Source organism: Prionailurus bengalensis, chromosome D1, assembly GCF_016509475.1.
Source record: "Prionailurus bengalensis isolate Pbe53 chromosome D1, Fcat_Pben_1.1_paternal_pri, whole genome shotgun sequence".
Taxonomy (NCBI): domain Eukaryota; kingdom Metazoa; phylum Chordata; class Mammalia; order Carnivora; family Felidae; genus Prionailurus; species Prionailurus bengalensis.
The window spans coordinates 47,585,044-47,612,480 of record NC_057346.1 but is presented as its reverse complement, the minus strand read 5'-3'; the positions used below and the strand labels follow the sequence as shown (position 1 = coordinate 47,612,480).

Sequence of the window (27,437 nt, the reverse complement as noted above, 5' to 3'; positions counted from 1 at the left end):
AGCAATTGACAAAGTATAACAGCCAATCATGATAAAAACCCCCACAAAGTAGCTTTAGGGGGAACATACCTCAACATTGTAATGGCCATATATGAAAAATCCATAGCTATTATCATCCTCAAATGGGAAAAAAATTGAGAGTTTTTCCTTTACAGTCAGGAACAAGACAGGGATGACCTCTCTCACCACTGTTTTTTAACATAGTACTAGGAGTCCTAGCTGCAACAATCAGACAACAACAACAAAAAAATAAAGTATCTAAATCTGCAAGGAAGAAGTAAAACTTTCACTATTTTCAGATGACATGATACTCTATATAGAAAACCCAAAAAACTCCATGAAAAAAACTGCTAAAACTGATAAACGAATTCAGTAAATGAATCTCCAGGATACAAAATCAACGTAAAATATCTGTTGCATTTCTATACAACAACAATGAAGCAGCAGAATTGCTGCTAAGGAACTAAGGAATCAATCCCATTTACAAGTGCACCAAAAACAACATAATACCTAGGAACAAACCTAACCAAAGAAGTACTCTGAAAACTATAAAATACTGATGAAAGAAATTGAAGATGATACAAAGAAGTGGAAAAATATTCCATTCTCATAGATTGAAAGAACAAATATTATTAAAATGTCTACACTACTCAAAGCAATCCACACATTTAATGCAATCCCTAACAAAATGCCACAAGCATTTTTCACAGAGCTAGAACAAGCAATCCTACAATTTGTGTGGAACTACAAAAGACCCCAAATAGCCAAAGCAATCTTGCAAAAGCAAAGCAAAGCTGGAGGCATCACAGTTCCAGACTTCAGGTTATATTATAAAGCTGTAGTGATCAAAACAGTATGGTAGTGGCCCAAAATAGACACATAGATCAATAACAGAACAGAAAATCTAGAAACAGACCTATCATTATATGGTCAGTTAATCTTCGACAAAACATTAGGAAAGAATATCCAATGGAAAAAGATAGTCTTTTCAACACATGATGCTCGGAAAACCGAAAAGCAACAAGAAAAAAAAAATAAACTGAACCACTTTTTTTGTTAATTTTCATATTTATTTTGAGAGAGAAAGAGAGAGAGGGAGCACAAGGAAGGGGCAGAGAGAGAAGGACAGAGAGATTCCCAAGCAGGTTCTGTGCTGTCAGCATGGAGCTCAACACAGCGCTTGATCTCATGAACTGTGAGAGTGTGACATGAGCTGAAATCAAGTCAGACACTTAACTGACTGAGCCACCCAGGAGCCCCTAACTAACTGGAATTTAAATAAAAACTTAAAAATAAGGAATTAGATGCATCTTGTTCCTATGGAATCTGAATCTTGCTTCTCTGAAAATGAACAAATGCCTCATTGATAACATCCATGGACATGTCAAATGATTGTTATAAATTATGAAACTGCATTATATGTCAATTAATTTTTTTTTTACTATCTCTACACTAAAGGAAAAAAAGTCAAACATAAACTGATCTTTGTAAACTTGAAAAAATCATGCACTCTGGGAAGAAACATGCCTTAAAGTCCAATTTCAAAAGCAATTTAAATTCTGGAGATTCCTATGATTGGAATAGACTGGACTAAGCCTTGAAGCAAAGAGTTGCGTTAACTATCCTTACATCACTCTCCTTCATACAGAAATGGAAAATATTTCTCTAAAAATCCCTTTCTAAAAAGAAGCAAAAATCATCCTACCCCATTTTTATGCAATCCACCAAGCAGATGAAAATTACCTCTGCACACAGGTCAGTCCATGCCAGAACAAAAAGAGGAACGGGAAGACATTTAACCTTAGTATCTATATATTACTTGAAGAGGGATATATGAGTATTTGTGTATTTCCAATAAAATTTCCAATAAAGCATGAATTACCTGCATTCCCTCTTCAGTTCATTGTTCTCAAAGTGACAATTGCACCTGTTATGGAAACAAGAGCTACCATTCTTATGCGTTCTGATTTTGAAAATGGACCATCTTGGGGCGCCTGGGTGGCTCAGTCGGTTAAGCGTCCAACTTCGGCTCAGGTCATGATCTCGTGGTCCGTGGGTCCGAGCCCCGCGTCGGCTCTGTGCTGACAGCTCAGAGCCTGGAGCCGGTTTCAGATCCTGCGTCTCCCTCTTTCTCTGACCCTCCCCTGTTCATTCTCTCTCTCTCTCTCTCTCTCTCTCTCTCTCTCTCTCTCTGTCTCAAAAATAAATAATGTTAAAAAAAATTTTTAAAAGAAAATGGACCATCTTATTCACTTCCCTTGTGTCTAAGGCAGGTCCTGGCATATGGCAGTCACTCATAAATGTGGCCAAACCAGAGCATAAAGCATCACCACCTCCCCACTCTTTCTGTGGCTGTGGTTCTCAAACCACGTGTGTGTGAGCTCCATGAATGAGTGCTATTGTGCAAATTCTATGCTCACCATCTTCCCCAAAGAAATTCTGAATCAAGAGATCTGACAGGCATCTAGGAGCCTAATATTTTAAAAGAATATTCTAGATGATCTTCATGCTGGTATTCTAGCAACTGTATTTTGAGAAACAATACCCTTTAGTTTATTTATTAAGTAATGATAATAATGGTTAATGTGCATTTAGCATACTCTTCTTGCCCAGGGCTCTAAATGCATTGCCTCATTTAATCCTCACAACAGTCTATGAAATAGGCTGTTTCAACATTTTGCAATGAGGAAATTAAGACTTGGAGAGGTTATATAATTTGTGCTGAGACATAGAGCGCATGGAAGAATAGAATAGAACCCTAAATCTGTGTGATTCCAAAGACCATGCTTTTAACAAATACGCTGTTGTAAAAATCAAGGTCTGAATGCTGCCAGTGGTTTTCTTTAACAACATACCAGTAATTACTATCCACAAATTTAAGAAATTGATCAGTCATTCATATATATGACATTTCATCATTTGACAGCATCTACAGATAATCTGGATGATGGGTCACAAAGGTCTCATGTCCCATCAGGGCACAAGACAATCAACAACCTAGTGCCTGCAAAATGAGAACATTCATTTCAGATTAGTGTCAAGAATTAGAGCTTTGTTTTTTTGGAATGGCAACAAAAATATATATTAGATACTAACACTTGTATTCTTCTGACTGATGCGTGAGGAGTGAAGGTAGCCAAAAGAACACATTTTATCATAGACATATCAAGTAAATATATTTGTTTCCAAATACAAAAAGCAATTTTTTTCTTTTGCAATATTAACAGAGGATAGATTAAAAAATGATATATTCATGAAGACTACAGACAGACCCCTAAATCCCTTTTTTCACATTCTTTGTGGGGTCAGAAACTTAGACCCACTGCTACGAAAATAAGAAATCCTCTGCCAGGTCACTTGAAGGAGCCCCCAGTGTTCTTTCTGGTAGAGGCACCAATACTGGATTTTCAGTTTCTCTGGCAATGGCCCAGAGGAAGAAACCAGGCAATGGAACCAGACAAACCTGTGTTAAAAGCCCATCTTAGCCATTTAGTAGCTATATATCCTTTAACAGGTTCTTAACCTTTCTCAAGGTCATTTTTCTCAATTGAAAATTGAAATATCAATAGCCACCTTACAAGGTTACCAAAAGGGTTATAGAAATAAGTGAATATAAAGCTCTTATCAGAGCTCCTGGTAAGAAATAGTGATAGTGGATATTTTGGTCTTGTCTTCATATTCATTTGGATCTGTTTGCTTTCTGCCTCTCATTAACACCACTCATAATTCTGGTTTGAGTTGTACCTTCTTGCCTTATTCTGATACACAAGATGGCACTCAATAAGCATTAGTGGGACGAAATGTTAGATTAAGTCTTTCTGGCACAGAATATTCCTTCTGAAATTTTAGGAAGATTTTTGAGTCCTGTTATGGTCAAGCCCTTTCTCAGAATTCTCAAGCATGCTTTCACTACTAAGCCTTATGCAGCCCCCATTTCAAAAACTCTGCCAGTGTACCAGTAGGTACCTACAACCAGGAGGTAATGACCTAGTTCATGCATGATTAGCAGGGAAGAAATTGTTCCCTTAAGGACATAGGGTAGAATCATGAGATAATTAACTACCCTTCTTTTTACTTTGTAGATTCACAATAGCTGGTAACATAACTTCTAACAGAGGATTCATCTCTACGTACATATATCTGAACAACCTTGGGCCACAAAAGAAGGGCATTTTGTTAATCGGAAAAGGATATTGGGCATTGAATCTTCTCTTAGAGAAAAGTAAAAAAAAAATCAATAGGTTTATAAAGGTTAGTAATGCTACTATGAGAAATACTATTGGGAATATCAGGGGGTGAGCCACTGGCAGATGTTTTCCTGTAACTGTAATTTTTGTAAACAGAGAAACCATGATTGTTCCTTACTATATCCCCAGACTCAATATATGCTTGATACATAGTATGTGCTCAGTTTGAAATTGATTGATAAATGCTTTCTGAAAGGATGATCTAATTGATATCAGATTAAGCCTAATTCAACCTAATTAAGGTTTCCATGCCCTCCTTTCCAATGTTTCTTTTTTTTTTTTTAATTTTTTTTTCAACGTTTATTTATTTTTGGGACACAGAGAGACAGAGCATGAAGGGGGGAGGGGCAGAGAGAGAGGGAGACACAGAATCGGAAACAGGCTCCAGGCTCCGAGCCATCAGCCCAGAGCCTGACGCGGGGCTCAAACTCACGGACCGCGAGATCGTGACCTGGCTGAAGTCGGACGCTTAACCGACTGCGCCACCCAGGCGCCCCTCCAATGTTTCTTAAATTAGAACTATAAAGGGAATAACAGGTATAAAAGACTAGGTATAAAAAGACTAATCCACATACATAAGGATGTGTGTCTAAAATGATCACTGCATCATTCCTTACTTAAATCTTTGAAAACTTAAAAGCAATATGAATCTTTCACTAGGAGACAGGTAAAATGTGGTATGATGTGTTACTTGGAATAACACATAGGTAGTCAGAAATAAGGTAGCAAACCCAACTATGTCCACATGAGAAGATCTTAAAACCTATTATTTAATGACAAAATCAAATGTCAAAAAAATAGAATATGCCATTATTTAAACAAGTCGAACATACACACAACTGTACTATATGTTTTCTGATAATTATAGATATACTAATGTGCAAATGCCAAGGTCTGGAAGCCAAACTGATAATAGTGATGATAATCTCTGGGGATGAAACTAACTAGGTGTCCTAGTCAAGTGTCATTCACTGGTATTATAAAGAAGATGTATCCATGTGTTAGTTGTGAAATTAAAATTATATCAAGGGGATACAGGAACAGCAACAACCCTTGCCATTGTACTTAGTAATTTTATTTACCGTACCTTTCCTATGGTGATTGCAAGTCTTCATGTAAATAAACTAATTTATTTATATATTTGACTTGTTGGTCAATATATCATCAAAGTAGGAATGACTATTTTCCATGTGTCAGAAAATATGTTATAGCTTGAGATACAGAGAGAAATACAGTATATCCTGGATCTCAAAGAGTTCAGCAGTCTTGCAAAGATTTAGGGGTTCCATTCAACATACAAAGGAATCACAGTATTTTCTCTAACTCTGGTCAGAGAAAACATGGGTTTTTCTGGGTTGTCTAGTCAAGAAACTGTTGATTAAATGTACCATAAGAGACCAAAACAGTTTTAATTAAGAATTACTGATATCTGAAAATACGTGCTGAGAAGCACTTCCTGATGAGTTCAATTTTCAGACTTCAGTCAAGAAACAGCCAATTAACTTTCCAAACTTTCTTTACCCACCTGAAGGTGACATCCCTGAAATGTTTTGACAAGCCACACACCAAACCTATCCCCAATTTCAAGAGTAATTTCATGTGTCATAGACATGTATTCAAGGTCTGCCAGAAAACTTCCTTAAAGCATCAGCTCCCAAATGCAGTCCTTCCTCAGTGAGGCTCAGCGGTCTCTTGGCTACAATCATATCCTAGCACACTCAACTAACCAACCTAGAATATTCCTCTGGTAGTTACTAGACATATTCATGCCCAGAAAAGGGTCTTCAGAGAAGCTCTAATTAAAGGTCTCATTTGAGCCAAGGAGGTTCATCAATACTGTACTCAGGCACTTACTCTAATGTTGCCCTGTCCCAGACACCAGGATGGAGGATGACCCTTTGAATGCTCATTATTTGTTTTCTATATAACATCTGATGGGCTTTAATTATGTACCAGGCATTGCATTAAGCAGTATAGACACAGAGATGACCCTGTCCTCCCTTCTCTAACAAAGAGACTCATCCATTCATTTTTTATATATTTATTAATGTTGTACCAATCACCAGGCATAGAAAGATACGATCCTCAGTGAGTAAACTCACAGTTTAATGAAGAGAGAAATATATCAAAACCATGCCTCATACATCTTTGCACCCACAGCCCCAGGACAATGTCTGGAACAGATTTAGCCACTCAAAATTTGTTGACTGCATGTGTAAATGAACTTATAAGAAACTTTGCCTTTACAAAAATATAATCAATAAAATGTTTATCCTAATGATAGTATAAAACAGTGCTGTAATTTAGGGTTAGGATTTGAGAAAAAGACCTGGACTTATCTTGGGAACAGAGTGACAAGGAAGACATCTCATAGGAGAGTAATATTTCATCTGGGACATGATTTCTTTCAGTAGGAATTAATGGAGTGCTAGCAACAAATGTGGACCAAAATACTGCTTAAAAAGCCTTTACTACTGGAGGCACTTGGCAATAAAATTTCAAACTGCCGATGTTCTAAATTTTTTTGTTTTTTTTTTCCCCTCTAGCTTCTCAATTGGAATTTAAAGGAAATCAGATGCATAGTTAAAAGTACAAAATTTAAATGCCACTGAATGGAAAGTTAAAACCTCACTCAATATTAATGCAAATCTATAGGTTAAAAATACATTTAACATCCTAATTGTAAAAAGATACATAAAAATGAAAAATGTGCTACTGCACATATAATGTCATCCTTCAAGTTCAAAGCTGACACTATTTTTATCTTTGTGTGGGGAATATGTTAAAAAAATGAAAAAAATCCAACAGTTTTTTTTCCTGCCTTATATATGTAGACCAGTTCTTGGCTTGCATTTTCCATTTCTATTTAGAGGGATATTCTCCATTTTGTATGACTGAGACACACCATCTCTGATTTGTACAAAGCCGGGTTGGACTGTCTATAAGAATTATTTAATATAATTTTTCAATCATACAGAATTTAAGAAGCAATAAAAGCCAACACATTACAGTCCTACAGGTTTTTTTTCAGTGGGATAATATGAAGGGTATTGTTTTATCCCTTTTTTACAACTATGATGCAGGTATTCATTTTGTATAGTCACTGATTCGACAAACACCTGTTGAACACCTAGTATGAGGCAGGTACTGTTCTCTGCCCAGGTTTAAAACTGTGCAAAATGATGAATCAAATTCCAGCCCTCAGATAGTGTACTCTACTGTGAGGAATAGTTAAAATAGAGAAGTCAGTGTTAGTGATAAGTGCTATGGAGAAAAATAAAGCAAGCCAAGAACTGTTGGGAGGATGTGTGTTTGTGCGTGTGGAGGAATGCCATGATAGGGTCACCAAGGAAGGCCTGACTAGTAAGGTGTACTTTGATCAGAAGGCAGCCCAGTAAAGAGCCATGTGGATATTTGGAAGAAGAACATTCCAGGCAGAGGAAAAAAGCAATGTAAAGGCTTCAAGGTGGGAGCATGTGAGGAATGTTCAAGGAGGACTGTGTAGTTGGAGTGGAGTAAAGGAAGAGGAAAAGTAGTAGGGGATGTAGAAGGGATATATACTGAACTGTATAAACAACCATAAATACTTTAGCTTTTCCTTTCAGTGAGATCAGAGTCCAGGAGAGGATTTACAGAGGAATGACATAATCTGACTTGCCTTTTTACAGGAGAATAGGTTGTTGGGGACAAGAGCAAAGCAGGGAGACAAGTTAAAAGGCTATTATAGTAATACATAAGATGATGGCTGGGACCAATGTGAAAGCATTGGAAGTGGTAAGAAATGCTCAAATTCTGGATAGACTTCTAAGGTAAAGCCACCAGGATTTACTGACAAAATAAAAGAAAGAGAGAAGTCAAGAGTAACTTCAATATTTTTGGTCTAGGCAATTAGAAAGACCAAGTTGCCATTTACTAAGACTGGAAGACTGTGAGAGAAATAGGTTTGGTAGAAAACACAAGAGTTTAGTTTTGGACATGTTTAAAATACCTACTAGACAGGCAAGTGAAGATGTCCAGTAGGCTATTGAATATGTATATCTAGTAATCAAGCAAGCAGTCTGAATTGGAAACATAAATTTGGGCCTCATCAGTTTATATAGGTTGAATATAAAGCCAAGAGACTGGGGAAAACCATCTATGGAGTGATCATATATAAAGAAAATAAGAGGTCTTAAGACTGAGCCTTGGGGTATTCTAAAATATAGAGGTATGGGATGAAGTAGAACCACTGAAGAGACAGAGCCACAGTAGCCACTTTGGTAAGAGCAGAACCAGGGAAGGGAAAGAAATGCTTCAAAACCAAATGAAGAAAGTTTTCAAAGAGAAGAGAGTATTTAACAGGAGAAGGTTAAGCTGAGAATTGAGAATTCATCCATTAGATATGTCACCATGTAAGTCATTGGTGACCTTGTTAAGAGTGATTTGGCAATGAATCAGAAACAAAATCCTGAATTAAAATAGGTTCAAAATGAATGGAAAATAGGAATTAATGATATAGAATTGGAGCATAGATATTTCTTATGGATTTTGCTATATAAAGAAGCAGAGAAATGGGGCAGCAACTGGAAAAGTATGCAGAATAAAGGGATTTTTTAATAAAATATTTATAACAAGTATTTAAAGGACATCCATATGAGGGAGAAAATTGATGATGCACAAGAGGGGGTAAGGAAGAAGGAAGGAAGGAAGGAAGGAAGGAAAGAAAGAAGGAAAAGAGAATTTCCAGAGAAATGTCCTTATGTCGGAAAGAGGATAGGAAGTCTAGCACAAAAGGAGTAGAAAGTTGCCTCAACTAGGGTACTAGAAGGGAAGTCAAAATATGTGGGTAGAGATGCAGGCAAGTCAGAGATTGTGGAGGTAGGAGTTTGTAAATGTTCTTTTCTGGTTGTTCCTACTTTCTCAGTGAAATAGAAAGCAAGAATTTTAGATGAGAGTGAGTGTGGAGTTTTAAAGAACATGAAGGTCTGGAATAGTCATCTCAAAGTTGAGAGTGAATGACCTAAGAATATTTACTTGGATTATGGGTGGCCCACAGAGCTCCCTTGATACACACAGTATAAACATAAAGTGATACCAATCAGCATGATGGTTTTGACAGATGAGGAAGTTATCACCTATTGCAAGGGCACTTTACTGGTGAGTGAGTATATGGTGGGTTATGATGGGACACAATCTACCATTCCAGCTCAATGGGAAAAATGTGAACTCCTTGAAGGTAGAACTAGTTCACCATGGTGCCTCTAGTGAGTGAACAGTGCTTACCACATAGGTATTAGATGCAATAATATCTTGAATTGAACTGAGAAAAGGATATATTGATGAGAAAGAACATGAGCTGATGAAAATGATATGATTTTGAATGCCCAAAGTAGACCCTCAGAGCTATTCAAATATCTTTAGAGTTGCTTAAATAACTATTCTATGTGAACTGCTAGTTTGGTCTGGAGTTTGAAGGCTACTACTACTCACTTTTATATCTGCCTCCCAAGGAACTTTTGATTCTTGATCCTGTTGGTTATTTTTTCACAATTATGCTCATAAATAATTTTTAAGTGACCAAGGTAGGAAGAAAAGAAGATGACAACATTGTCCACTGTCTTACTGAGAAATATATGATGGCATTTGCAGCCTTACTTTGATGCTGTTTTGCACCTTATTTGGACTGCCATCAATCCATAATGTCATCCTAACTCAAGAAAGCATTCCATCATCCCATGCAAGTCTTTTTAGTTGTAGGCTTCTAAAATTAGTCTTAGGAATATAGAAACTCCTAGATACCATCTCAAGGGCATTTGATGCTGCTAGAAACTGTTCTTTCCTCCTCTGAATATCTGCAGAAACAACTGTCAGTGTTTTTCCTTTGTAACTTAATATTCCTTGCTTATAATAATCCTTTACTTTTTGTATGTTTGTGTTTTGCCTCCCAATTAGATCATAATTTTATTTGTAACACAGTGGACATCCACGGGAGTATCTTATGTACTTCCCAAGTTATCATTTGTTAACAGAGTGAACTACACCCTCCCTGCCTCTACTCTGAGAAAAACAAAAAAACTATGCTATCACAGTACTCTAAAACATTACATGTTATATCTCTAGGCAGAAATACATGTTCAATTTTAGTAGCCTAGGACCACAGTGTTTTTCAAACATTTATGCAAAAGGATAAATTTGGATGGAGGACATGGCAAAATTCTCTGCATTTATTCTGTAAGTGCCATGATGCAAAGATCACCCAACTTTAGGCATAGTGCTTAAAGCTGGACAGTGATTCCAAGACTGCCCAGTCAATAGCATTGCACAAGTGGCCAAATTTCACTTGATGCATTTTCCACTTAATTTGTGTCATTTATAGTAAACATATCTAAATGATACAAAGCTGTCCATAATCTGGCTCCTACCTGTCCTTTCTTGGCAACTTTATAACTTGCAACCTTTGCTCTGACTATGTAGACAATATGTAGTTCAACGACCAGGCCATGCTATGCAGTCCTTCACGGACTGGAAATAAACTGTGTTTGTGTAGACAACATAACATAGATGTGATTTATAGAATGGCTTGTTTGGGTTTGATATAAGAGCCAATAGTAAAGCCACCTTGCAAAATATTAAGTGAAATCAGTGGGATGGGATGATCACTATCAAGTACTGTGTCTTATGCATCTTCTCAATACATCTTTTCATTTATATCTAAGATTATGTAACTTAAGTTTTATAATTATGACCCTATTATGAAATGCAACCTTTTTTAATCATATCTATTCTAAAAATAAGAATAAGAAAAGGAATTAGACTAAAAAAGGTGATTATTTATCAGGTACTTATTCTGTGCCAGGATCTGTTTTAAGAGTTTTACATAATTTAATTACATCAATATGAAGAAATGTTTTTTTCCATCTTAACTTTTTCATAAAACTTATCACATAGGCGAGCAAATAAAATTGCATAAACATTAGGACACTTGCTACCCAAGGTCACAACTAAGAGCCATTTGAACTGTGACTCCAAAGTCAGTGTTTTTAAATACTTCACTACATTATCTTCCTAGAAAAGTGCTTTCTATATAACAGGTAATTAATATATGTCTGTTGGATAAGTGAATAGTCTTAGTGGCATTATTGTGAATTCTGTGTGTCATTGGGTTACAGAAAGAAATGCTGTAATTAAAACAAATAATGATTTTTTTTGTAGTTCATAACGCCTTTGTCAATAAAAAAATCTCATGCAATAGGTGTGCATGGGTGGCTCAGTTGGTTTGGCTGATCATGACTTTGGCTCAGGCATGATCTCGCTGTTCATGGGTTCAAGCTCTGCATTGGGCTCTGTGCTGATAGCTCAGAGCCTAAAGCCTGCTTCAGATTCTGTGTCTCCCTCTTTCTCTGCCCCTCCCTCTCTTTCTGCCCCTCCCACTCATGCTCTGTCTCTCTTTTTCTCTCAAAAAATGAATTAACATTAAAAAAAATTTTTTTAATCTCATGCAATTGACCTTACAGGTATAGGAGATATATCCTTAATCAGCTATATATTTTTTAATCACTCATAGCCCTATTGTATCTTACTGTCTGAATTTCCATAATTCTAACGTTTCTTTTCCATAGATGAGGTCTAATTTAGGATACAGTATAAATCAGTAGTACCAGGAGTCTGGAATTCATCAATCATAATAAATTTGAGCCTATTTTTAGTATAATGAAGTTACTTACCTAATTTTGTTAGGTTTCCCCCTCCCTACTTCTGACACCCTGCATAAGACAGATACCACATGGTTTCACCCTTAGGTGGATCCTAAGAAACTTAACAGAAACCCATGGGGGAAGGGAAGGAAAAAAAAAGAGGTTAGAGTGGGAGAGAGCCAAAACATAAGAGACTGTTAAAAACTGAGAACAAACTGAGGGTTGATGGGGGGTGGGAGGGAAGGGAGGGTGGGTGATGGGTATTGAGGAGGGCACCTTTTGGGATGAGCACTGGGTGTTGTATGGAAACCAATTTGACAATAAATTTCATATATTAAAAAAAATAAATAAATAAAGAGATAATTTTCATTTAACAAAAAAAAATTGTGCTGTTCAGTAAGCTACTCTCAAGATTTCAAAATGCAGGAAGACAAATAATAGTTATAGAAGAGTGAGAAAATTGAACTGCCCTTAGTTATTTTATATGGGCACTACACTGAGTGGTCTGTGAAATGAAATTGGAAAGTAAAATAAACTTAAAAAAAAGAAAGTAAAAGAAACCAGATCCCCCCCAAAATGAACAACCAGATGAAGAGAGAGAAGTCAGAGGAAACAATAATGCTACGAATAATGCTACCAAATACTCAGCATGAAGATCTAGTAGTTCTCAAAATCAGACTGTCTAAAAGTAACCAATGCAATTAAATTAAAGCAGCAATCCATGAACAGAAAGAAAAGGCACATCACATTTCTCTATAAGTTCTATGCATCTCACTAGTATGCATTACTGTGTGCACACACACATCAATACACAAACCACCCAAAGGTTATGAGACTTGACTCTTCTTTCATAAAAAAATCTGCTTCAATTAATTAACTATGGCATATCAATGGGCTGCTGCTTGGCAAGAGTGGTAAGAAAATCTAAATTGCAAAATGCTCTAAGTTTTTACTTATAGCACAAAAGCAAATTAAAATATGAAGCAATCAAATAATTTGATACAGTAAGTTTAACATAAATGCTCAATAAGTGTACAAGACTTTTGCTTTTCAAACATCTTTGTGTCCATTTCCATGTATTATCCCCTCAATAACCCTGTAAGGTCAAGCTGTTTCATTCCTGTTACTTCATCCATTCATTCATTCATTGATTCATTCATTCATTTTCAATCATTCCTTAATGCATCCATACATTCATTTGCTGAATAAATATTTAATTAACTCTACATCACAGACATTGTGCTAGATTCTGAGTACACTAGAGCAAAAAGAATAGACAAATTCCTGGCCATTATAGAGCTTACAATCTATGACATAATAAACAAGAAAGCAAATAATACTCAATTACAAATTGCGATGAGGGTTTATTAAGGAAAAAGATAAGCAATTAGAAGCAGACAGAGAGGGGCAAAAATTCCCCAGGAGGAACCTGTGGCCAGGGAAAATACCTCTGAAAAGGTAATATTTAAGTTCAAATAAAAAGACAAAAAAGAGTCCGTTCTTCAGTGTGTGGAGAAGAATGTTCAGTTCACATGAAACAGTGATTGCAAAGATATTTAAGCTGGAAGCCCTCAAAGTCTCCTGAAATGAAAAAAAACTATTGGGGTTAGAGATATTTAACCACAATGAGATATTTAGGGGTAAGGATGCCAGGACATAGAGATGAATTATGTATGGGATTCTCTCTCTCCCTCTTTCACTGCCCCTCCCCCACTCATGCTTTCTCTCTCTCAAAATAAACATTAAAAATAAATAAATAATAGAAGTTACCCTTTAATTGAAAAAGGTGGAAATGTTCATCCCTATGTTTTATTTCATAAAGGCATATATTAAACAAAGAGTCATCTCTTTTGTCCAGAGTTCCCAGTACAGAATGTCCCATATTTGACACATGTTTAAAAACCCCTTCAGGTTTCATAAGCTCTTAATAACCCGCAGTACAAGCACTGTGTTATATCAGATATTGTGGAGTCATGTTTCCTGTCCTTGAGTCACCCTCTTATGTTGCAGAGATTAGACATATCTGTAGAAGAGGCAGAGAATCATGCCAATGTGAGACAAGCTAGCTGGTATGATGTGATAGAAGCTGCCTCTATACAAAAGCTGAGAACATTCAAACCAAAGAGACCACACTAGGGAGTGGGTTAGATTAGAAAGCATTTTCCCTAAAGGACTGAACTTTCACATGTACTCTGAAGGAATCCTGGCAGTCTCACTTCTTTTCTCTGTTCACCTCATCCTCCCATTCTCCATAATGGTGATTCCAGCATCTGATGCACCCTCTCTCCATCTCTCCTTGCACTCTCAGTGGGTGGCCTCCCTCACTTCCTATGTCAGAGTAAACAGAAGCCATCAGAGTGGACTTCTCTCAATTTCCCACCATAAACATGCATGAATGTACTGATACTTACACATCTGTATTTATAGATTAGAGACCAACCATGGTGCATGGTCTCTGTGCCTCACCCATTTCCTTCTTCCAGGAAACATATTGATTAGGCCTTCTCGCTTACATACTTAGTAAATACTTCTCTCTTCCTCTAACAACAACTCCTGTCAGCATTTTTCAATGAAGCATAATATCTTATTCATCTACAACATATATTGTAAACATCTTATTTCTTCAATCCCTCTTCAACCTCTACCACTTGATTGAAACTACTCTATCAATTACCTCCTTATTGAATAATCTGGTGAACATTGCTTAGTCCCTAATTCAGTTGGTTTTTCAGATACATCAGCATTTAAATATTATTATTTTTTTGCACAGGAAAGCAAAAACACCTTCCTTGACCTTCCATCTCTTATCAGGTACTAACTTCTTGCCTATGTTCACAGGCCAACCAAACATCTTCATTTATGTCATAAAGATTCTTCAAACTAAACCTGTCCAGGATGGATTTGATGATCCTCCCATTATCACACCTAAAATGAAGTTTTTCCAGAGCACCAAAATTCAGTAAATGATACTTTTACTCACTATTTCATTCAGAGTATGAGTCATCTCTGACATTTCCCTTCCTCTTAACCACTCCCATACACTATTCATCTCTATGTCCTGGCATCCTTACCCCTAAATATCTCATACTTGTTCATGTTTCTTCCTTTATACCATCACCCTAATTTATGCTACCTTTATCTTTGCCTAGACTTCTACAAAAGCTTCATAACTAGTTTTTTGTTTGGTTTGGTTTGGTTTTTAACCACAACCATTTTTCCATTTTCCTACCTGTTCTCCACAGAGCACCAGAGTAAAGATTTCAAAATTCAAATATGATCATGCTACCAGATCTTCTCCTCTCTCTCCAATATACTTAAAACACTTCAATGAAATCCTAAATATCATCAACTTGCATCCCCCTCGTAAACCCTTCTCCCACCAAGCTAATGTATTCTCTGAAGTGCAGCCATATTGGTTGTATAGCTCCTCATAAAAGGAACTTCGACTGCTGAGATAAGATCTTTGTATATGCAGTTCCCTCTGCCTGAATAAATCTCTTCTTCCTTCTCCCCCAAGTTGATTATACTTTTCAAATTTAAGCTTAATTAGTATTCCCTTACTATTCCCTTGTCTGACCTCCCCCCTCCTATATCAATGTCTCCACAAATGCAATCCCAAAACACCATATATATCTCCTTTACAGAACTCATCAATATTGCAACCTTATATTCACCTGTGTGATTCTTTACTGCCACTTCCTCCTTGAGGGCATGGACTATGTATGTTTTACCATACTATGAATTTATAGGATCTAGTATAGTGCCTGGGACATAACAAACACCCTGTAAAGATTTATGGAATTAATGAAGGATAAAGGGAGGAAAGACAAATAAATAAATGGATTTGGATGAGCGGAAAGAATAATAGTAATGTGCTACAGAAGTCTCAGTCTTGTTTAAATAGTATAAGTTGAGATAATAAACTAGCAATGGGCATCAGGAAATTTAAATTTTCCCTTGTTTCTATTATTTTTTTCTTTAAACAGAAAGTTGTAAAGAGAGCATTTCCTTTCATCTACAGAAGGACACATTTCTGCTGCCAAGGGCTCTCTCATGTTCACTTGGTGGACAGTTTGGGCTTACTTTGTCTGTATAGTATAAGGGTACAGAAAGCAAAGAAAATCCCCAGACTAGGGGTTGATGGAGAGAAAAGGAGTGATTTTCTACATACTCTACTATTGCACAAGAGGTCCTTACACTCTGTATAGTATTTTGTCCTCTTTAGGGGTGGTCTTGTAATTAGTTTTGCCATTAATTTGACTTAGTATTATGTTTGAAAAACACAAATTTAAGGAAAGCTACTCATAAAATCAATTCTCAGAAAAAAAGTGCAATAAACAATGGAGGAAAAGCAAGTCAGTAGCTTCAAGCAACACCATAAATCACAAGAGAAGGAAATGAACACTGTCCTGCAGTTTTATGTATATCATATTGTTTGATCAATATACATGGCTCAAAGAGGTGAAGAAATTTCCCAAATTAAGTAAACCCAGTTCCAACTAACTCCAAACCCCATGCTCTTTCCAGTGTATTTCAAGTAGTGCAACCAAGAATAACACCTAGGTACTCTGATTCTCCAGCACTGTGTCAGAGAAGATTGTATCCCCTTCCACAGCCCAGTTTTCTTTCCAGATCCTGTGGGCTGTCCTGAAGCACAAGGGACTGAAATAAATGAAATTCTTTTGTTGGTGTCTTTTAGGTCTTCTTATAGACCACAAGCTTTCAGAGAATCATAAAACTTCCATTCTGTGTACATTTTAGAAAAGTACTTTTGGACAAAGACTTTGCACATTCAATTTTAGCTCAGAATGCATTTTTGCTTCCAAGTTATAAATAGAGTACAACTTTTTAATGAAAATGCTGACACAACCTAAAGAACAATGGTGAATGACCAAATCCATTGCAGAAACAAACTGATTCTTTCAACAGAGTATTAGCATCTTCAGAGACAGGCTATTTATAGGATGTGTTTAATTAAGTTGTGGATATTAAATTGTACAAAATTTTACTTCACCAAAATGTAATTTAAAATAGCCATCAAGATCAATTAGCATTTTTTTCAGTAGGTTGGAAGATTTAGCCAATCCGGACTTGAATGGCATTGATTTCTTTAATGAGGTGTTTGTTCTGAGTTAGTTGAAAATAAATGGGTCAGTAAATAAAATATTCTAATGTTTGTATACATTTTTCATCGTTGCTATAATGGAAGAGTGGTTGTTATAAAACCTGCTCCATCTCCACCCACTCCAATCGTGCTCAGGTTGGGGTTTTGATTAAATGCATTTGTTGTACCTTTTGTTGCTGAAGCTAATCCATCAATCCAGACTAGAAGGGATTGTTTTTATGAGGCAGTCATGAGACTAGCTACCTGCTGCCAACAGGACCTCCTTGAGGAGCTGCAGCAATTAATGTTCCATTTCTGTGTCAAGTACTGTTAAAATTTTTCTCTGGGCCAAAGTTTGTCCAAACATTTTGTACAATTCCAGAGAGATCTGGGATAGCTGGAGGCTGCTTCAAGAGGTTTGTCATTGACACCTGCTCTCTACTGGTCATAGGAAGCTGGTTGTTACCACAGACATGGCCTTGTGGAATAGCTTCCCTTGTTTGGACTACCTAAGGCTAAATCTAAATAAGGCAAGCCTGAACAGGGGATGAGCACAATCAGAAGAGCAGCACCGAAAGTCAGAATAGTAAGCAGGTACAAGTCTTTGATAAAAACACCTCCATTTCTTTTTTTTTTATATACTTCAGGCATTTAATAACATTTCTTTGTTGTTATTTCCTTGGATTTCTATGTTTATTATAAATACAATGAATTTTTTTGTAATGTACCCCAAAAATCACAAAGAATAAGCATTTTCAAAATGATTATAATCATTACTACTTAAAGTACACTTCTGTTCATATGTTGTATGGCCTTTGTTTAAAGGCTCAAGTTGTGTGAAATAACCATACCCTGAATATTGTCATAGGAAAAATTCTTTAAGAAGACATACATAGTATGAGGCTTTCAAGGTGGGATTATTCACTAGGAAGAGCTGTCATTCATGACTTATATTTGTAGCTGGTTTATGAACAGCCACCAACACCCAAATCAAGAGCATTTCATGATGTCTGCATTTGTTCTACAGTGATCTATATAAATAAAATAGAATAATATGATAGCTAGAGGGAAATACCCAGGAGAGTTTGTAGGACATGCATCTATTTCGTTTCTATAAAAAATAAGAGAGAGTCCATTATAATTGCACTGGACTTAGCACATCATAGCCAAAGCAATCGTGTGTGTTCCCAGAGGCTCTTTCACCACTCGATGCTGGAACCCACTGTCCCATAATACTTCTCAGAAATTCATTTAGCCAAAACAAGTATAGCAATGGCTTTGAGTTCAGAAATGACTTTCAAAGGTATAGAAATTGTCATAGAAATCACTGTCATAAAAAAGTCAAAACTTTATCTTTAAAAAATTAACTCATTTGAACATTCAAACCACATATCTTTCAATTATATCATTCAATATCTGAGGTAAGTTAAAGATAGGCCACCCTGTCAGAGTTCATTGTAGAAGTGCCTTTCTGAGGCAAATATAAATCTTAAACTGCAACCATGTTCATAGTTTTCCAGTGCTGATAATAATAATGTCATAATAATAAAGTTAACATGTATTGAGTAGCTACTATGTGCCACAAACTGATTTAAGCATATTGCATATATTGTCTTTAATTCTTAAAATAATCTCACGAAGGTAGGTATTTATTATTTTTACTTCACAAATGAGAAAACTGAGAGAAAGAGATGTTGAAATGATTACTCAAGTTCATATGGTTATGAGAGAAAGAAGATCTCAACAAGTTCTGTTTGATTTCAAAACCCATGACCCTACTAGCTATGAAACACTCATCAGCTGATGAAATGAAAAGTTCAGTAGGAGGAACGTTAACCTACACAGAAAAGCCCATGTAATGCCGATACTTGCCAATGCCTCGCACATTGTACTGTCACAATCAGTGACAGTACAACACCCAACACAAATCTCCTTTCATGTAACACCAGGGCTCCCTGTTTTGCTGCAAGTCTCTGTCCTCAATACCACCTTTGTCTCTACCACAAACTCAAGCCAATACCTTAGTTACCTAAGTTGGAAAAGAGAGGAATGTACCACCCTGAGAGTTTGTACAAGCTGAAACGTCAGCTATCCACTCATCTATCAAAACTATCAAAGAAAGAGATGTTTACAAACATGAATCTACCAGAGAATTAAAATTTATCCATTGAAGTAGCATATGTTCTTTTGTATTTTGAACATTTTTTTTAATTGGCGGGTTTTTTTAGTAGTCACAGTTACACGTTATAAAGGTAATTATTCTCCAAAAAACATTTGGACATAGTTATAGGGGTTTTTTTTGTGTTGACTCATGGCCAACATTTATAAACATCAGTTAAAATATTATATTGTAATATACCAATTCCCCACTACTGAGTTATCTCATTGAGTTTAAGGGCTTGTGCTTGCTTTTAAGATTTCTTTTCTTACTGTTAGCTGCCACTTCTCCTGGCTGCTAAAATACCAGGCTTTAGTAATGCCCTCTCCTGAATTTCCATATACCTGCTCTAATTATCTGGATCTTACCTAATGGGTTAGGTAATAAGTAACCATAGTTATTAGAAATGTATGTAAATAGACTCAGAAAGAGGTATTATTGGTCTCTCGTGTTCAAATACATGTCCCTGAGAAACCTCAAAAAGGCTACACAGTGAGGTCATAGAATAGGTAGTAGTCTGTAAATGGGTTGTGAACATTAAAATATTGATTTAGTACACTTCAACACATTTTTGTTTACTTGTAGATGATTCTCAGTTTATACTACATAATTGAGTTTGCTGGATGCTAAATAAGTAAAAATTTCAGTAAATTTAAGCTCATTTAAGTTGACATCAGAAAGAATACTCAATTCTTCATGGGGTTTTCTGGCCACAGAGACAAAGCCCTTGAATTGGAAAATCCACAGATCCATCACATTACAGCATTTTGTGTTCTCAATAATTTATAAGTTATTGAATCACCCTATTCTATATTAGCATCTCACCACAAACCTCTGAAAAATAATGTTGTAGCTTATAGCTCTACCATGGAAGATCTCTGAGAGATCATTTCATATTCAATTCCTACATCAAATGAAGAATCCAAGAAGAAGGAAAATAAAGCCCCGAAATCCCCTTAAGATTATTAAAATTTCTTTAGCTCTGAACAGAAGGACATAACCAAATTTCTAAATGTATTTATAACTCCATTTACATAGTGGTTATCCATATGGAATTTTCCAAATAAATAAGATTAGAAATCCTGACAGTATTGTGAAGGGAGACCTTCAAACGTGCTACTATGGCTGCCAGGATGGGTTGTCCAATAATGCAGTTTTCCCAGCATTGCAATCCATAGAATCCTCATGGCACCTTCTATGACACAAAGGCACAGCTAATAAAATACCAGACTCTTCTAAATTCATTATTTTCTACAACAAACTCAAAAGCATCAGTTTGATCAAGAGGGATAGTGAGTTTTATCAGAAATAGGAAAAGACTGGGTACCCAAAAGACTCATGTGGCTCCCCTATGTGATGGTTGTGAGATGCAAAAAAAAGGTATTTCACTTCTCCAAGCTTCAGTGTTCTCATCTGTCAAACAAAAGAGCTACCCTCTGGCAAAGTCAGGTCTGGATTATGAATTCATAGATTATGCTTTCATGATCCTAGAAAAGTTCTGCTTAATGTTCTCAATAGAAGGGCAAGGCATTCTTTCAACAGATTAGAACTTTAAGTGTTAAAAACAAATATCAAAACACACAAAAATCCCCTTTTCATGGCAAAAATGCTCAGCTAACTAGAAAGAGAAGGGACCTTCTTCCACTTGATAAAAGACATCTATTAAAAAAAACACACACACAGCTAACACATTTAATGATGAAACAAGAATACTTTCCCCCAAAATAAAAAACAAGACAAGAATGTCTGCTTTTGCCAATTCTATCAAATAGTGTGGTGAATATTCTAGCCAAGGCAGTTGGGCAAGAAAATTAAATGAATGGCATCCAAATTGGAAAGGAAGAAGTAAAACTATCTCCTTTTGCAGATGGCATGATCTTGTGTATATAAAATCCTAAGTAATTCACTAAAAAGCTATTAGAACTAATAGATTCAGCAATGTTTCAGGATATAGTACTAATAAACAAAAACTGCTTGTATTTCCATACACTAGCAATAACCCACTCAAAAAAGGAAATTAAGAAAACAATACCATTTACTCTCTCTCTCAAAAATAAACATTTTTTAAAAAAAGAAAACAATACCATTTATAATAACATCACAAAAAAGATAAGGTAGGAAGAGGTAGGTGAATGCTGAGGCACAAAATCAGTCAAGTGGGTAAAGTTTGAATCCTCTGGAAATATTAAAATATACAAAAAGAAGGAGCTGGGGACACTACACATAAAATTTGCTGACTTCATTTTTACTACGGGCCTGCCTTTTGCTCCTGGATGGTTACTTACCATTCTTCCAGATCAGGATTTGCAATCTTCATCTCTTTGCCCAGGGCATGCAGGGTACATGCTTACATGTCTTCTGTTCTATAGTCTGTATAGTGTTTTTGTTGTTGTTGTTTGTTTTTTGTTTGTTGTTTGTTGTTTGTTTTTGTTGTGTGTTCACCAGGAATACCCTTTCATCTCTCCCATGAACCCATATCCACCTGCCCCCTCCATAAATACTGTGGGCTTCCTTTCTGGGCATGTTTCAGAATTGCTGTAAGAAATTTATCTGATGTAAGTATTGCAGTTCCTAGTACACTCTTTCAAACCTAGAGAGGAAACAAGGATACATCCGAAGTACTATAAGGGCCAGAAGAGAGAGAAAAAAGGGATGTATCTATCGTGTCAATCTAATCTTCCTCATACTTTCTTTGATTTAAAGCACTTCACTACAGCAAAATTGGAATCAGAGACATTCTGCAGAGTTCCCATTTCTTGAAGTGCGTTGTGAATTTTCTAAGATAATTTCCCCTTTGGATTCTTTTCTAACCTCATGACTACCACCCAGATGCCCAGATGCACTTTAATCCTGGTGCAGATCAACTTAAGGTCCTATACTCTGCAATTTTCCATAATTTTCCTAAAACTGTGATCATATGATAATGCCCTGACTTTTTGTTCTATAAGGGGACTGCTGATGGTATGAAAACCTTGCTCTAAAAAGTAAAAATTGTATCCAGTCTTTGGAAAGACAATACTCATCAAAACCATCCTGGGTGTGATTTCCCAGCAGCTGAGTTAGCCCAGCGGGTGCTGTGTTCATAGGAATTCTGGAAACACCCAGAGAGCAGACACAACATTATTTATTTTATGACTGGATTGGATGTTTCTAAGTGCCATGGTCTGGGTATTTATGTGGGCTGTATACAAAATGAGGTCACACAATGAACTGTGGAGAAAAAAATAAAAGCGAAGAAGGAGCTACAAAAAGAGGAGGAAAAACCTTTAGATTACTATAAAATTGCTTATGCACGTTGTATTAACTGGCTTCAATTAGACTGAATGATCCTGACTGTGGGTAATGTGAGGCGGTCTGGGAGAACATGCTGAAACAATTAACACTTTAAAAGAACATCTCCCCTGGTTTCTTTGGGAGAACGTCTGTTTTTATTGATTTCCCATAAAAGAGAAAAATTACTTTCATAATCTAGAGAGATATGGTAGGGAAATGTTAAAATGATTTAAATTAAAAGGAGTATGCAACGCTACTCCTTGAAAATGGCCTTTGTTACTCAGAATATAAACATCTCTTGTTAATATGATACTCTTACATCATCAGCTGCTGCCTGTCAGAGAGCAAAATGATTTTTTTTCAAGAGCTTCAGAATTTTTGCTTTCAGAGTCTTAAAAAGTTGTATATTAACTCCTCCTGGAATCTTTCTCTGTCCCAGACTAAATCGTTTTCTAAAGAAAAAACCCTCCTAAATATATCTAAATAAATAGCCCTAAATTAATAATGTCTTATTGTCTTTTTTTATGTTTCTCACCAATTCACCCTGCCCCATTCACTTCCTTCTGGGATGACCTATTCTTTTCTTTCTTTTTTTCTTACCACTTATCAAGCAATTACTATGTGCCAGGTGCTATGTTAACACTTGCTATGCATTATCACATATAAATCTCAAAATATCCTGTTGCATGCATAAACTCAAGAGAATTTAAGTAAAATGTCCAATGTCACATGGCTACTAAGTGGCAGAGTTTGCATTTTAACACAAATCTTACTCAGTTTTAAAGTTTGCATATTTAACTGTTACCAAATATTCCATCTTCTGTCTTCCAAAACCCATCTTGACACAAATCTCCATTCTCAACATTCATATCTTTTTGTATAGAGCATTTTATAGCATGTATTACCCAGCATAATGATTATTTACATGTATTGTTTGCTGCTCTATCTTGAAGAATCCAAGGGTCAGTTACAACTTCTAAAATGTACTTAGTAAATGATTCTTAAATACATGAAAACTGATGTAGTCAGAATGCAGTGTTCTAATTTGCAAATGTTTACATGGTTTTTGAAAATACCTCACATATCTATTTATGGGTGGTGAATATTATATAACTGTGTAACTATATATATACATATATATAAATATATATGTATAACAATATCCACGATAATCTCTATAATAGCAGGAGCTTTATTTTTAACTTTTAGAAACTCCTCTCATTGCATTATTTTTTAATTTCCAACAACCAAGTATGCAAACATGCAGAGAAAGTGATTTTTCTGGACAAATCATGCATATATATATATGTCATACTCTAAATAATAACATTACACATTACAGCCATTTTTTAAAGTTTTTATTTATTTATTTTTGAGAGAGACAGAGAAAGAGAGAGTGTGTATGCATGAGTGGGGGAGGGGTAGAGAGAGAGAGAATCCCAAGCAGGCTCCATGCTGTCAGCACACAGCCTGACACGAGGCTCAATCTCACAACGCGCGATAGTGACCTAAGCTGAAATCAAGAGGTGGACACTTAACCGACTGAGCCACCCAGGCACCCCTACAGTCATTTCTAAGTAATACCCAGTAACTAAGGATTGTGTCTGGGACATTCCTGAAAGTGATCAAATCCATGCATACATACACCATACCCATACTGAATAGTCCAGGGACATATGCCCTGAAACACAGCTGCCACTCAAGCCTTCTGCAGCTGGTCAAGTCTAAGGTTCTTTGTTTCCAAGTGCCAGAAACTAATTCTTAGCCTAGTTCATTCCAGATTCAGAGATCTGCCTATTTTCACCAGAGTCCCAGAGTCTGTGGGTCTCTTCTCATTTGCTTGTAAGTGGTAGGGATCAGGTAACCATTGTGTTCATATTCACATGCCCATACAACCCAACTAAATGTAAAGTGTAGAGGTGAAGAAGGATATCATTTTAAGTGCTTAATGTAGCCATACAGGAGAGACAAATAAAAAATAAATGTCATACTTCTTGCTAGGGAAGATATTTCATTGTTATTCAAAAAATATAAATACGTCCATGTTTCCGTATAATTACTGAGGGTGAAATTTCTATTCATCTTGAACCCTAATTTGTACAAGTGTAGTCTTGGCTAAAAGGAAAGTCTTTAAAATACCTCTTGGTTCCATTGTTACAGAGGTGTGGAGTGCCAAAAAAGAGAGCATCTAGGAAGAGCCTGAGCAAATAGTAATAGAGGCCATTTTCAAGGCAATATGGAGCTGGTGACAGGCATTTGCAGAGCAATTTGCAGAGAGAAGCATTCTTAGGAAAACCAATGATAAAAGCTTTGCACTTAATATGAACCTGGGGCAAATGCACACACAGAGACCAAGACGTTTTTGAAAAAAGTAATAAAGCTCAATTATAAGGATACAATCATTACAGAGCAAAACACCAAGGAACAAGAATAGAGCACTGGGGAGAAAAATGTAAGAAACAATCAACTGAAGCTAAAAAATTCACGAAGATAACAGACTATCTATTTATTATGAATGTATGTGTTAATTTATTTATAACCTGTTTCAGTCAATGAAGGATTTGAGGCAGACAAAACATTCTCTTAAATACATGAGGCTGAGATTTCTCTATTTCCTGAGAGAGGAGAAAATGGAAATTAATACCAGAACAATTTTATATATATGAAGTCTTTTGTTATATAAATATGCTTATGCTAGCTATATAGTTAGCTGTTCAGATTTCTCATTCTATATGTGGATTAAGTCATTAGCAAACTATCCTTTGTTGATTTTTCATGTAGCCAAGTGTAGTATATAATCAGATATTTGTAACAAATATAAATAGACTATTTCTTTTGCTAAATAGACTATTGGAAATTATCAAAATCTCAGTGTTCTGAGTGCTCCTTTCTGTGTGAGACTACCACTCACTATATTAACTCTAGTGGGAGCCTCATAAGTGTTGCTGATAGGGGTATTTGTCAAGGTGTTTTTCCCCCTCTTTGGTTGCAAACAAGTAAAAAAAAAAACTTTAAAGTCCCCAAATAAACAAAATATGACAAAACAAAATCTGCAGTAATTTAGGGGGAAATGTAACTTATTGATTGGGACCTTTTCACAAAATCAAAGAGAGATTTGACCCCAGAAGGACAGATATAGAGCAGCTATACGGATCTTAGCTACGGAGGTTCACAGATTATTTTTCAAACTATTGTCATTCATATGATTCAATACTGCTGACTACCAACTTAGTATCTCTCTCTAGTACAAATTCCACATTCCCAGGAGAAAGACTCCCACTGGCCCAGCTGAGATGTGATATTTACCCCTAGATCAGTCAGGCATGGCCAGGAACAGACTCACATAGCCCAAACATGACCACTAAAAGCCCACCTTTGTGAACTGGGGTTACTCACAGAGAAAACAGAATCGTTATGGGTCATCACTCCTCTAGAATCTGCCTCACTGGGAGATGTAATTAGTTTTAAATAAACAGCAAAGGAAATCTATGAAACCAACAGCTCTTAATTCCATAGCAGAAGCAAGGAAAAACTTCTTTCTGATGTTCTCCCCAGAGAATTGAGAATCAGACTATTTGGCATTTCTGACTTGTGATCTTCAGGAAGGGTCTTAAATGGAGTCAACTATTTAGTCACAAATGTCCTATAACAGAAAGACCTCATCTGGCATTCCAAGATCCTACAGGGTCCAACTCCAAGATAATAGTGAAAGATAGATTATTTTTAATAGTCCAAAAGACAGAATTCTAATAATGGACTTACTTGCAATAAGACTACACAAATAAGTGAAATGTCAAATTTCTTTTATTTGGTGCTGAAATTATCAGTGAAGTAGAGGATCAGCTTTCTTATTGGTGTTACATATGAATTATCTTTGATAAAATGGGCATAGTCTCTTATTTATCTTTGTACCTCCAGAAACTGACATGGTCCCTGACACAGCTGAATCAAACTACTAAATTTTGTCTAGTTTGAAACAAAATTCTTCAAAATACACACTGAATGGTACTCTGTGAAGGAAAACTGTAAAATGACCCTTGAAGGTAAGAAATGGAAACCATGCACCTAAGAAGGTAAAATACTATAATTATCCTTCTTCACCAACAAATGTAAAAGTTGTAGATAATTTAATAACATTTACTAAAGAGGAAGTCAACAGATTGAATAGTCCTGCCTTGAACCTGTTATTAAAGAGCACTTTCCATATACCAGGGATTTACCCAGGTGTAGGTATACTAGGACCCTGAGTAGCACACAGTCTCTTTGGTGCAATAGACATATAAACCAGTAATCATGAGACAATATCATCAGGGATACAATAAAAGGAGTGACACCTAAAGAAAGAGAATTATTAAAACTCATCCTTTTCCTGGCATCAGCAGAGTCCCTAAGCACACACTCCCCTCTGACCATCTGCTCACAAAAGTGTGACATTTTTATTCTCCAAGTCTCCAGCAAGTCTGGGCTGCCTCCGCACTGCAGGAATGCCTCCAAAATTTTGCATCATCATCTCTCCTTCATTAAAAGTGATCCCACTTTCTCCTCCTTCCACAAATAAACAAAAACAAGGAAAGAGTCTTCATGCTCTTACAAATCTGAATGAAAAGTAGGCTCCTGCAGGCCTACTGCCTTAGAAGGCAGGCATAAGTCATGCTATGATAGCCAGCTGCACCTTTCAGGAGCTGGTACCTCAACAATAGATGAGGACATTTAAGAAGTTCCACATATCACATTACATTGCTTGCAAGGTAGATCCAATGAGGGGAATGACCAAAAAAATAATTTTCAAGCTCCTTGTCCCCATCACACACAAATTATTTTATGATAGGCAAACTGTCAGTTACAGCACACACATTTCCCAAAGGAACTACTATCCTATCTATCAGGCAATGCACATTTGGAGAGTATCATCCAGATCAGCCACTTTCTTCACTTACTTTGTATCACAGTGTAGTAGAATGAGTTCATGAAAGGAGAGTTAG

At 36.2% G+C, this 27,437-nt stretch overlaps 1 protein-coding gene across 7 annotated transcripts in view; it reads right to left on the bottom strand.

The window, feature by feature from the left end:
- The window catches only part of DLG2 (discs large MAGUK scaffold protein 2), a 2,073,554-nt gene that overhangs the window by 1,542,529 nt on the left and 503,588 nt on the right, over positions 1–27,437 (bottom strand). The window lies entirely within an intron of this gene.